Genomic DNA, 12459 nt, shown 5'->3' on the forward strand with positions numbered 1-12459 from the left:
AGTTAGTTTCATATCTATGTAAGGCAGTTAGAAAGTCTTCTTTTAGAATTTTTACTTCTTCATCGTATTGTACATTAAGCTTCCTACTTGGTTTTGCTTGTGCTTTCTTCTTAGGACATACATGGTCTAATGTTTGTCTTACTGTTGTTAAAAACAAGTTATAGCTCTCTTCAACATCTGATGCAGCATGCACGCTCTCCCAATTTTCTAGAAAGAATTCGTCTTTAAGTATGTCAAGATTTTTCCTTGAAAATATTCTCCTCACAGTAGCTTCTTTCTTAGAGGACAAATTTGTTTGCATGTTGACGGTGCAAATCTGGCCAGTGTGATCTGATATCCCAGTCTGTACTACTGTAAAGTTCACCATATCTTCTGATATGTTTTGTGCAAATACAGTCAATAGATGTTCTGGAGTGATAAGTAGTCCTTGTCTCTGGGAGAGATAGCCGCTTGATACCAAAAGTTGATAGTTCATCCTCAAAGAAAAGTGTTGTCTGTATTTACGGTTAATCTGTCTATATTGACATCTCCCATTAAGATTTGGAGTTTAGCTTCAGCTTTATATGTAGTAAGTACGTCAGCTAATATGTCAACAGCTAATTTGACTTGTCCTCCTGGAGGACGATAAAACACCAAGTACATAGAGTGTTTTATTCTGGATATTAATTTTTGTTAATGCAGTTTCACATACCAGTTCCACGTTCCTATTAGATATGTCTATTGCTTCTGTTTTTAGGTAACGTTTTTCCTGTACATAGATTGCAACTCCTCCCATTTTATGATTTTTCCTACTACTGTAAGATGTTACTAATTCATATCCACTAATCTTGGTAAGTAATAGCTTTTCTGTGCTCAATCCATGTTCAGAAAGTATCAGTATTGTTGGTTTTTAAATCATTCATTAGATGGTTTATTCTCTCTACTTTTTTTTGATAGTCCTTGGGACATTTTGATGAAATATAGTTATGGGAGCTATTTCATCTTGCGTAGGATAGAATTCCAAAATATTTTGATTTTGTGTTTTTTTTGTAGCCTGTTTGTGCCTTGTCTTTCTTGGACGTCGAAATTCTAAAAAAGGAGCTTTTTCAGTATGGTAATACTGATCTGAAGAGGTGTTGTTCGTGAGTTATTGACTCATGTTCCATTTTCCTGGGTTTCTTGGTGGTCTTCACCTACTGTAATGGGTGGCAGCAAGGTGTGGTGTGTCATGGTTGAGTTCTCTTGAGTAATCGGCAAGGGTGTGTTATTACCTTTCTCCGTATTTTCCAGAGTAGAGGCACTGTGAGTCTGAAGTGTAAGAGATTGACTTAGTGGGATGTGTTCATCTGTTTGCGCGTGTGGTACTATGTGTGATTCAGAGCCCTAAGATGTTTTTGCTAGATCGTTGTCCGAATAACTGTTCATTAGCTTCACCCATTTGCTTAGTGTGTCATTTGCCACTGGTGAGAAATATTTGAAGGTTTTTTTGTGTCTTGTAATTGCCACAATGCAGTGTGATTTAGAGTTGTAGAGCTCCTCTTCTGGGATCTTTGATGTTCGTACAAACCGCAATGTGGTCAGTTTGTTTTCCCTTGATATTCGTGGATAGATGACACATCATACCCTAATTTTTGTAGCTCCCAGTTTTTCAAGATTGTTTAAACACTAGTACTTTGTGTTCATGTTTTGTCAATGTTGAGTTTTTTTATGTCGTCCAGTTGAAAAAGTTTGTGTTTCTTTCTTTATGGAGCTGCATGTTGTCATTCCTTGTGGGTAGAAATGGGGACATTAGAGCTGCCCACACTGTTTGTGCACCTGTATGAATGGTGTAGAATTTTATCAACAGTTGTCAGCTTCATGATGTCGTAGTAGGTTAAGTCATGTGTTGTTCTATTTATATAAGGTATCTGGTTAATGTCACCAATGAGAAGGGCTTCCTGAGCATTTGCTAATGCGCATGCATAGAGTATTTCACCAGCGTGCATCATCAGGGCTTCGTCAAAAATCACTCTTTTGTAGGTGCCCTCCCGATTCCATATATTTTGTCTTGTTTATCAGGAATGAGTGGACTGTCCTGCATGCATCCTTTGTGTCATCACGGTTTGTGTTGCTTCTGGCTTAGTCTCTCTCGAAAATCTTTTGCCCCTTCTTTCGTAGGGAAAAGCACTAGGTCTCCATCTTTTATAGTTTATTGGTGATAAAAGTGGTTTTACCACACCCTGGTACTCCCTGAACCAATTTGATTTTGATGTTAGAGGGATCTTTAATTTGGAGGTGTTTTACACTTTTGTAGAGTCTGATTTGGTTCATAATGACTGTTTCGTCAGAGACTAAAAATAATTTCATTTGTTGGTTTGGCACTCGAGGGAACCGAGTACTTGAAATTGTGTTGTTGCATTGAAGTTCCTATGAAATGAATACCATCAAAGCCAAATTGATAATTTATTTTTTGGATGGTTACCTAAAAGCAGTTTTCCCGTCTTAAGATCAATTACATCGTAACTGAATTTCGAAGCAGTCAGCTTCTTCTTAATTTGGTCCAATGTGCTGTTGTTTAGTGTGTTATTTTTGTAGAATTGGGAGAATTTTTGAAGAGTGTGTATTCTGCAGTTTTCCATAATGTTTTTTTGTTCTTTTCCATTGCAGCCACTGCAAAGCTTTGAACCATTGATTCTTCTCCTATTTTAGTTGAGTGTAGAGCAGGGGTTACAGTCTCATTACTTCTCCAGACATTGTAGATACCTGTCTTAGGTGCCAAACGGGATATTGTAAGTTGTGAATTGTATTGATCCTCAAGTATTCTGTCCAAAGATTTTTTAATTGTTTTTGTCAGTGGTATAGAATCTGAATCTATGTAAGTATGCATTGCAGGAGAATTGCTGAAAGACTTGAAGGATATCCGCAACACTGGTGATACCTAGTTGCAGCGAGCTAAGCATGTCACTTACATCCAATGAGAAAAGTACGGGGAATTTGATGCATTCGTTGATAGTTTCGTTAAATTTGAAAAGTTTTTTCTTTCCAGTTGTTTTGCTCTGATGAGAAACATATTACAAAGTAGATCTTCTCTTTGTCTAAAAATGTCACAAAGCTATTGTATGAGAGTTTGTGTTCATTCACCCTTTTAAAAATATCCTCCGCTGTTTCTGAGGTTAATTTCAAGGAGCATTTTTGTTTTTTCTACGTCAAAAAACCCAATCTCACACAATTTAGGTCTATCATCATCGTTGCAAAGAGTAGTGGATATTAGTGGTGTTTCATCTGGAATGAAGCCGGACAGTTTTAGCTTTCCAATCACTGATATAATCTTGAGGGTCTATGGTGGAGATGCGACCGGTATTAGAGTTAACTGCTACAGCTCTAATAATTCTCCCTGCTCATGCTTCTTGTCTGAGTGATTTCATTGTCCTCATCATCGCTAAGTTCTTGAGGAGAGGCATCTCTTGCAGCCTCGCTATCAAGTAGTAAAATGTGAAGGTCGCCGTCGCTTTTCGGAGATGAACTCTTCAAACTCGTTGCGGTATTTGCTAGCTCGTTTTCATTTTCGATGTTAATAATGTTAAACATGTTTTTTTGAGTTATCTCTTTTTCGACGGAAATATGGTTTTTTCCTGTTTTGCTTAATTGCTTTAGTATTTTCTGTATTTTTAGTTTGACTTTGGGAAGCAATTTTTTCCTTCCAATAGTACGATTTTTTGCTCCATAGCTCGTTGTTTTTCTTTTAATTCCTTAAGGTCACAAAGAAAAGTTGGTGACATCCAAGTAGTTGTAGGTTGAGCTTTAGAAGGTTCTTTTATTTCACTGATAGGGCAAGGTCTGTCCGAAAATCTTGTGTTGAGTGGTTGTTTCTTTTTCCTAGTCTTTTAGCTAGTCTTCAACTACCCGATGATGAACAAAGAACACTACTTCTGGTATTTACAGTTTTTGTCAGGCAAAGATTGACATTATTACTTTTCACTTTTTTGATAAAACTGGTGTTGACTTGCTAAGAAATAAACTAGAGGAAAGATTTAGTACAGCATGCAAAATACATGGCATGAGGAGTTTTTATAATATAAGCTATCATCTGATTTAATAGAAATTAAAAGAGTGAGTGACTCTGAAAAGCCTTCGTTGGTTTTTTCATTTAGTGAAGATGTCCCAAAATGGACAAGCATATGTCCTTTTTTGTAGCCGCGATTTATGATGACAGGTGATATTTTGAACTAGTAAAAAATATCTGTGACGAAGAAAAAGATATCGAACTTATCTTCCTTTTGCCCCACCTGGACCAACAGTGTGGTTTTTTGGCCACAGAGAGAAGACTGTTGCTTTGTGCTTTTGTTATGTGTTGTCAGTGCACCCAAAACAAGCAGGTCTGGAAGAACATATTATTTTTCTGATTATGATGTCCAATTCACAGAATTATATTTCTCTAGGTGGATTAAATACATAGAAACTAGATACTATATGGAATATTACATCTTAAAGAGATCGATGCTTAAGAAGTATTTATTTAAAAACATGTACATGTAAGATAAACAAGCATCGTAAGCCCTAATAATAAACTTTAATTAAGCGGTATTAATGATGTTATGCCAGAATTGTAGGGGTGAAACCATTTGCTCGTGAGAATCTTCTTTTACGGTATAGGAGTAAGACAATTGGCATTTTCGCAGATAGCCAGTCAGCATTGAAAGCGTTGGACTCCAAACTTGTCTGGGATTGCTATCAAGTCGTTTCTTCCCTTACCAGGAACAAAAATGTGTCTGTTTGTTGGGTTTCTGGTCATGAGGGATCCCTGGGAAGAAAAGAGCTGATACCCTGGCCAACCAGGGCTCAACGTCAATTATGATGGGTAGTCAACCGTTCTGTGATATTTCTAGGTGTGAATCCTTAGGGGCTGTCTGGAATGGGTTCATGCTAAACATGAGAGAAGGTGGAGACTGTATCCGGGTCTGAGAATGAGCAGAATGGTACTACAGTCGCCTTCCTCCAGGGTGACGTCTGACCTTCTCTCACTAAGTAGATCGATGACTTCTCAGGTTATCTTATTCTAAACTAATTTTATCTAATAAATATCTTCTTCCAAGGAGTGTCCTATTGCCATGCACTTAAGCCTCAAAGGCCTTTTGCGGACCTTAGAAGCACACCAAGAGGCCAACCGGTCTATCTACAGTTTCAGCAGTTCTACAAACAACTGATCAGATCCTCCTGGGGAAATCTTCCACCCTTGTCCAAACTACCAAAGATGGTGTACCGATCCCTTGATATTCCAGGGAAAACAAAGAGCAGGTACTCAGCAGTTATCTTCTACTCATCACACACTCTACAGAGAGGATCGTCCCAAAGGATACCGACTCTGTGAAGATGCTTCCTCAGGTGAGGTTATGATTCATGACATTAGTTGAATTGACATCAACGGACTAAAAAATCTCAATATTTAAAACAAAGTTGGTATAAAGATTAACAGATGTCACGGTCATAAAAAAAATATTTCAGAAGAGATAAGACGATGATATTGTTAGTCATAGTGAAGTAGGTATCAATTTACAATACCGTGACCATGGAAAGGTATGTTCATTTTTTTTTCCTGAAAACAATAGTGAAGAAAAAATTCGTCAGCAACGAAAATCAAAGGAGTTACGATTTTTTGAAATTCTCTGAAAACTCTGTTTTTGACAGTACCTCTGGCAACACTATCCATATTTGACAGTTTGGTATTAATCCGCGGCTCTCTAAATTAAAGAAGGGACGCCATTTTGAACTATTTTGTTCCTCCGTGTCTATTTTTAACCTCCTTATTGGACGGTTTCGTATAACTCCGCGGCTCTCTCAAATAAAGAAGGGACGCCATTTTGAACTATTTTGTTCCTCCGTGTCTATTCTTAACCTCCTAGTTCAGTAGTGGTAATGGCACACCTTTGTGTTGGATGTTCGTTATCTTACGTGGAAGCAATTCGTAAAGATGAGTATGGAGTTTTGCAATTTTATGTAAACCACGGGGCTTATAACCGGACTAGGCGTTGTGGTAATAGGAAGTGTGGCAACGAACTCGTTGTAAACGAATTTGGGGACTTCAGTTTTCGGTGTGGAAAGTACTACAATGAACATTAAGGTAAGTGATAAGTTATTGAAATTATAGTGACTAGTACGTTAATCCTGTCAACGATGCCTGCCCGCTGCGCACTGCTTGCTCTTTTAGAAAAAAAATTAACTCGAGCTTGCAAAAGTCGAATCCCAGATCACGTGATGCCCCTGCTCCTTAACGCAATAATGCCCGAAAGGCATCAATATAATACAATAATATTCTTTCCCCCAAGTTTATATGCACCTGTGATAATAATACTAGGCTATAAATGCCCAACCCATGAAAAAAAAGTCCATTTTCCATGGTCACGGTATTGTAAATAAATACCGTGAAGTAAATTGCCATAAGTGTGACCAATCATATGCATTTGTCCCTGTATGGGGAATAACCATTTACTGTTTGTAAACTCAAATAAAACTTGCAGTCCAAGGCCAATCTTTGAAAATAAAAATGTTATATGAAATATACATTGTGTCAAAGCTTTACCTTAATCTCCCAGTTCTCTCTGAGTTTACTCTCGAATTGACGACGCAGTAGTGTCCGTAGTGTTTTTGTAAGCTGTAAATTTGGCACCACACCATATTTTTTATCATAGTGTAAAATAACCTTTAAAAAATAGCTAAATATTTCAGCTGAGAACCAAATTACTGTGGACTATATTCTTCATGGAACTAAGCTTAATGGATTATTTGTAAGTAAGTGAATATATCTGAATATTTACAAATATATAGGCTATAGGCAGACTGCTGTATAGTTGAAGAAGTCTGTTAGCCTAATACTACCATGAACAGAATTGTTGCAGTATAATAAGCTGCTACCATTGACGATAACAGAATCATTTAACCAAATTATCGGTTAGAAATACGTAACATATTAAACACAAAAATCATTCTAGTTTACTATTAATTATTACCAGCTCTTTTTAGTGCATTAAATCACAATATTGTTTAAGTTATTCCAAATCAAGTAAAATCATTTGTGTGGCATTTGACTAATAGCTGCACATAACCTACAATGGCGATAAGCATGCATTATTTGTGGCACAAGATGTTACATTTATACTTTAAAATAGTAAGAAGTAATTGAAGTTTTCCACTGCTTAATTTGTTACATTTAATATATAAACTTAGATAGTTTTAATTCATCATCAAGTTGTTACTTTTTTAACAAAGGTATCCTATGATATAAAACCGTGGTTAAATTGTACTATAAATAAAATACTGAATGTATAGAAATTTGGTTCGATACTTTAGTTTTTCATTCTTCAAAAGTTTAGATAATAAAAAAAAATGTCAAAAAACTTTTTTAAAGGAACAATACATGAACAAGTGGAGTTACTAAAGGCTATACCATATCTGAATATGAGGTGTTATAATTTACAATTACATGTTTAACTCAATTTTCAAGAAAACATGTGTATGATAAACTATTCTTTAATTAATTATGATCATGTTATCACTGAATTTATTTTTTAATTTTAAGAATTTAGCAAAACCTGTGTCGGGTTCAAATGATTTTTAATTTATAATTAGTTATATAACATAAGGCTGAAAGAGTTGCCAGATATTATAATGTAACTTATTGGTAAATTTCCTTCAAACACAACTTAAAACTTACATAAAAATGAATAGGCTTTTACAATTTAGTAAGATTTTAAATACTTACCAGCCAAAACAATGTACAGTTTCCGTAATCGATTAAATCTAGGTTATCTAGGCTATGTCCACAACTAGTTTATGCTAAAGAGATAAAATGCAATAATTGAAATATTAGTGGTAACCGTGAAGGAGCCTTGGATTATTAACTTGATGTTATACAAAAATAACCTGTTGCTATATAACATGGACACGCCCCCTGACACAATCACATAAACTCACCACTTGATAACAAACAACAAAGAAGGGAGAATCTAGTCACACCTCTCGTCTCGCGTAGCCGGCGTGCAATGTAAAATAATCAACAAGCCGGCTGGCTGCAAACAAATATAATCCACCTTTTTCTAAAAAAAAGGAAGTGACCTTGAGATCATATGCTACTTATTGGATCACTACAATACGTAAGAAAGTACAACATTTTTTGTTCTTCGATGACTGTTAAGCCACAATATGCATAATTTATTATTATTAACTAGCAGTTACCCAAGGTTCTGCACACAATTTTCACCTGGAAAACTGGGACATATTTCATTTGAATGTCGTTACTACTCTCCTGAGATAAATGATATTACCGAAAGATATACCAAGCTCATGATCAATTTAACAGAGTTTAAAGTTCAAAATATAAAACATTCTTTATACGCACCTGTGGAATAACTCAAATTTCTCTCTAATATTCTATGATTTTTTTGGTATACACTTGAACTACATTAGCCCAGCGTGGGAAAGGGTCATAAAGTTGAAGTCAGCTTTCAGTTAACGCACATATGATGTAATAAATAATGGCGCTTAATTTAATGTTATTTTGCAACGGTAGTAGGCATATTTTAGGTACATATTATTACAGTGTTCATGATTAAGAGATTCAGATGTTAAGCGAAATTGCGTATGGTTTTTATTTTAGGCTTTGCAAGTGTATGATCACTTCTGGATCGAATTAATTATATTTCTGATGTCATGATTGAGCTTGCTTTGTTGTCCCGATCAAGATAATATGTATCACGCAGTTCTGAGAACCATACTTCGGTTAAAAAAAACCAACTAAGTTGGGTTTTATAACATTCTTTATATTTGTAGCCAACGTAAGATGATAAATTTGATGTCTGCATTACTCTACTGATCAAGCACGGGCATAGTTTATATTAGCTAAATTTTATTATATCTGAAGAAACCCCGATTAAAACGTTCTACAGCTTTTGTGAGATAGGTAGCTTTAGTTGGTACTTCAGAACTTCAGTTGGTTAATTATAATTCCTTACGAATAAACCACATTAAGATACTGCCTAGTTCCACGAAAGAAGCGTTATAGGTGAAGCGCCTTAGGCACTGTACACGAGCAGAAAACGCGAGGCCTTAATCATAGCAACCTCACCAAAGCCTCCGATTGCACAAAAACTGACAACCATTTCATCATCGGTCCGTGTACTCCAAGGCCTTTAAATTTGTTAAAAATGCAGATCAGTTAGTTTGTTAAACGTCTTTTGATGTCCTAATTTATAACATCAAACTATTTTCGCTCAGTCTTTCGTTTTCCTGCCATCACAGCGATCGTACCAGGAACTACGTGGTCTCAGACACCTGGTTCCCATTTAAAACGATTTCTGATGTGACAGCGGAGGATACTTATTCTGTGATAAAAAAAATAGATGCCTGAGTTTGAACGTTAACCACAAACTAACTAGGGCTATATTAATTAAAGGAGTTACATTGAAATTGGTCTCATTTGTTTGTGCGTTAGACATATAATGCAAGTGATTTACAAAGAATAACTTCCAGTTTTTATGTCAGTAAATACGAAAACGGTAGCTGTTTTACGCTTTTCGACTAAACTGTAACTATGAACATTCATAATTAGGAAACTTGATCCTACGAAGACCAAATTATTATACAATATGGTTACAAGTGTATTGTTTTACTGAATGTAATTTTAATACTTTTGAATAGTATGAATAGAAACGTTACCAAATTACCATTTACATATTTATTGTTAAACAGGTGGTTAAAAACTTTGGATATGTTGCATTATGGAACGTGGAAGTCGCGATCATGTGTAGCTGTAATGTTCGCGCTCTGGACTGCAAGTTGAAATCTTAATAAGTTAAATAATGTTTCAATATATTTAACTATTTTCCATCATATTTATTCACGAGGGCTTTGGAACTCCAATAGGAGGCACAGAGTATAACAAAGATGCAGATTAAAAATGGATTTCTTGCTACACGAAGAATACTTACAATACGTATTGGATTTTCCAAATACTTACATCTAATTTATTTTGGTAAAATTTGTTAATAATTACATTTTTTATTTATTACTTTAAACCCTTAACCAATATAAATAACTTAAAAGCGATCATTTAAATCTAGGGAGTTATTCCTTTTAAGTCTGTACACATGCTTAGACCTGCGCACTATTCTCCAGTAAATTTAAAACAAGAGGGAGGGGTTGGTTAGCCTAATCTAAACTTTATATCTCCTTTTCTAGATGTGCAATTCCAGTGTTTCTGTGAATTACCGCATTTATGACAAAGTGTGGAACTTTCGGTCTTGTTCTCAGCAATGTAGTACAGTTTCTAATTGAATTATTTTCAGATTCGTTAAAGATGCAGCAGTGTCCCCCAGTTCAATACAATACATCGATATAGGTTTCAAAGAAACGTTGTACAGTAAAAATTTACTTTCAAGATTGAGATATTATTTTCTTCCAAACAGCCAATACATTATCGAAAACTTTGTATTTAGCTGCAGTCGTTTGGTCCAGATGAGGGTTCGCCATCGAGGTGGATTCCGAAGTATTTCACATAATTTTGTTGTTTGTTGAATATTGTTAAAGAAAACATGTGACCAATTTTTCACGTTAAACGTAAATGTAACATGCAAAGATTTATTTTCATTTGCTTTTATTCTCCAGTCTTAGACCCATTTGAATTCAAATATCATGCAAGATATGTGAAGTATCAAATGCGTTTTGATGAGAAGCTAAAACTGCAGCCATCTGCAAAGGTAGCAGTTAACATACTTTAAGTCATTTGATATATCTTCTGTGTGTACAAAAAAGGGCCCAACACACTTCCCTGTGGAACTATATATTTAATCTTTTTCAGACCTGATTAATAGTTTAGAAATTTACTTCTGAAATATATTTAATCTAAATACCATTGTAGAAAGTATGAGGTAGAAGTGATTTTATCTTGACCAAAAGACCATTATAACAGACTTTGTTGAATGCTTGGATTACATCAAGAAACAGTCTAGAACAGAATTGACCCTTTTCAAGAGTTTGCTTGATTTTATTGACCACTTATACAGTTGTTGAATGTTGACATCTGAATCCAAATTGATGATTCGGAATCAATGTTAGGTCAGTAATCAATGGCTACAACCGTTTCAAAAGTAATTTTTCAAACAGTTTCGAAGGAATTGATAGGAGGCTTACCGTATGAAAAAAACTTGATGAGGTGGTTTGCCAGGTTTTGGGGTAACAACTATTTCGATTACCTTTCATTGAAATGGGATGTATGAAGGTATGTACTCAAGTCTTAGAATAGCCTTAAATAATATAGCTTGGACTATAATTCATTTTCTGGAGAGCTCTCGTAACAAATTTCCTGTAGTGAGGTCGTAACTGGGAAATGATTTAGTATTCTGCCATCTTATTGTTCATTCATATCCGTAGTTGTGAAAGAGCTTATCGGGATTTAAATCTGGTTTGGCGATTATAGGAATTCCTTTATTGTAGTGCTTTTGTAGTTGTCTACAGCTTTGGGTTCGAACACTTTAAAATTGGTTGGCAAACAACTCTGCTTTTTTATCTCACTTTTCGCCCAAGTAATGTCAGGCTTATAGGAGGGATTGGGATTCGAGGCTATTTCATGCTTTTGGCCACTTTCTACAACAAGTTGTCAGTTATCTCAGCAGAAGAAAGGATGGCCATGAATTCCAGAAACCATACATTGCTTACGTTTCTTAACATCCTTTCAATTGTCTTGAAACTGTATTAAAATTTGTTTTATAAATAAATACCATCCCTTGGATTTTGCCAGATTCTTCGCAAATGATGTTTCTCTGAAATATTTCGTTTTATGTACAATAGAAAATTAACTGTAACTTACTAGTAGTTTCATTTTTCAGCTGAAGAGTTGATTTCTACGAAGGAGACTGTACGGAAAAAGTAACAATCCAACGGCATTTTCTAAGTGCTCGCTGGAGTTTAAGGGAATGTCTAGCCTTAGAATACCATTCAGTAAATCCCGAAATTGTTTTCGGTTAGTACTTTTATTTGCCAGTGTAGGAGGCTTCTTTCCCTTTAACATAATATTAGAGATGATGATCAGTAATCATGGGCGAATGAACCGATAAAAGATCAAGGGATGAGATGGTATTCATATAGTTGTGAGAGCTTCCTTTGCACACAAAGAAATCAAGAAGATCTGGAGGTTTGTTTAATTCTGTTGCCAATAAGTTGGACATCCAGTTGACAAATAATTAAGATTATTATTATCTTTACACTTAAGTAGACTTCTTTCTCTATAATGTATTAGCCTAGACCCCCACATTACATATTTAACTTTATAACCGCCTTCTGCCAGGAATCGAGAATTTAAAGAGGTGAAAATCTTATTAAACCGTTGTTCTTAAATGTTAAATATAGGAGAACAAGAGTGAAGAAATAGTCAGTGGACTCATCCAATATTCAACCACAACACTGGTAGTTTAAGTATTATTTTGCTAGAATTTAAGAACCTCGCGATGTATT

The 12459-nt window shown here is 35.3% G+C and overlaps 1 protein-coding gene across 1 annotated transcript in view; it reads right to left on the minus strand.

The window, feature by feature from the left end:
- The window catches only part of LOC124367500 (peroxisomal acyl-coenzyme A oxidase 3-like), a 38401-nt gene extending 30419 nt beyond the window's left edge, over nt 1–7982 (minus strand). The window contains exon 1 of the mRNA XM_046824358.1: nt 7715–7982. The gene's annotated coding sequence lies outside the window, so the exon portion shown is untranslated. The remainder of the gene's footprint in view (nt 1–7714) is intronic.
- Between the last annotated feature and the right edge of the window lie 4477 nt (nt 7983–12459).

Source organism: Homalodisca vitripennis, chromosome 8 (assembly GCF_021130785.1).
Source record: "Homalodisca vitripennis isolate AUS2020 chromosome 8, UT_GWSS_2.1, whole genome shotgun sequence".
NCBI classification, from domain to species: domain Eukaryota; kingdom Metazoa; phylum Arthropoda; class Insecta; order Hemiptera; family Cicadellidae; genus Homalodisca; species Homalodisca vitripennis.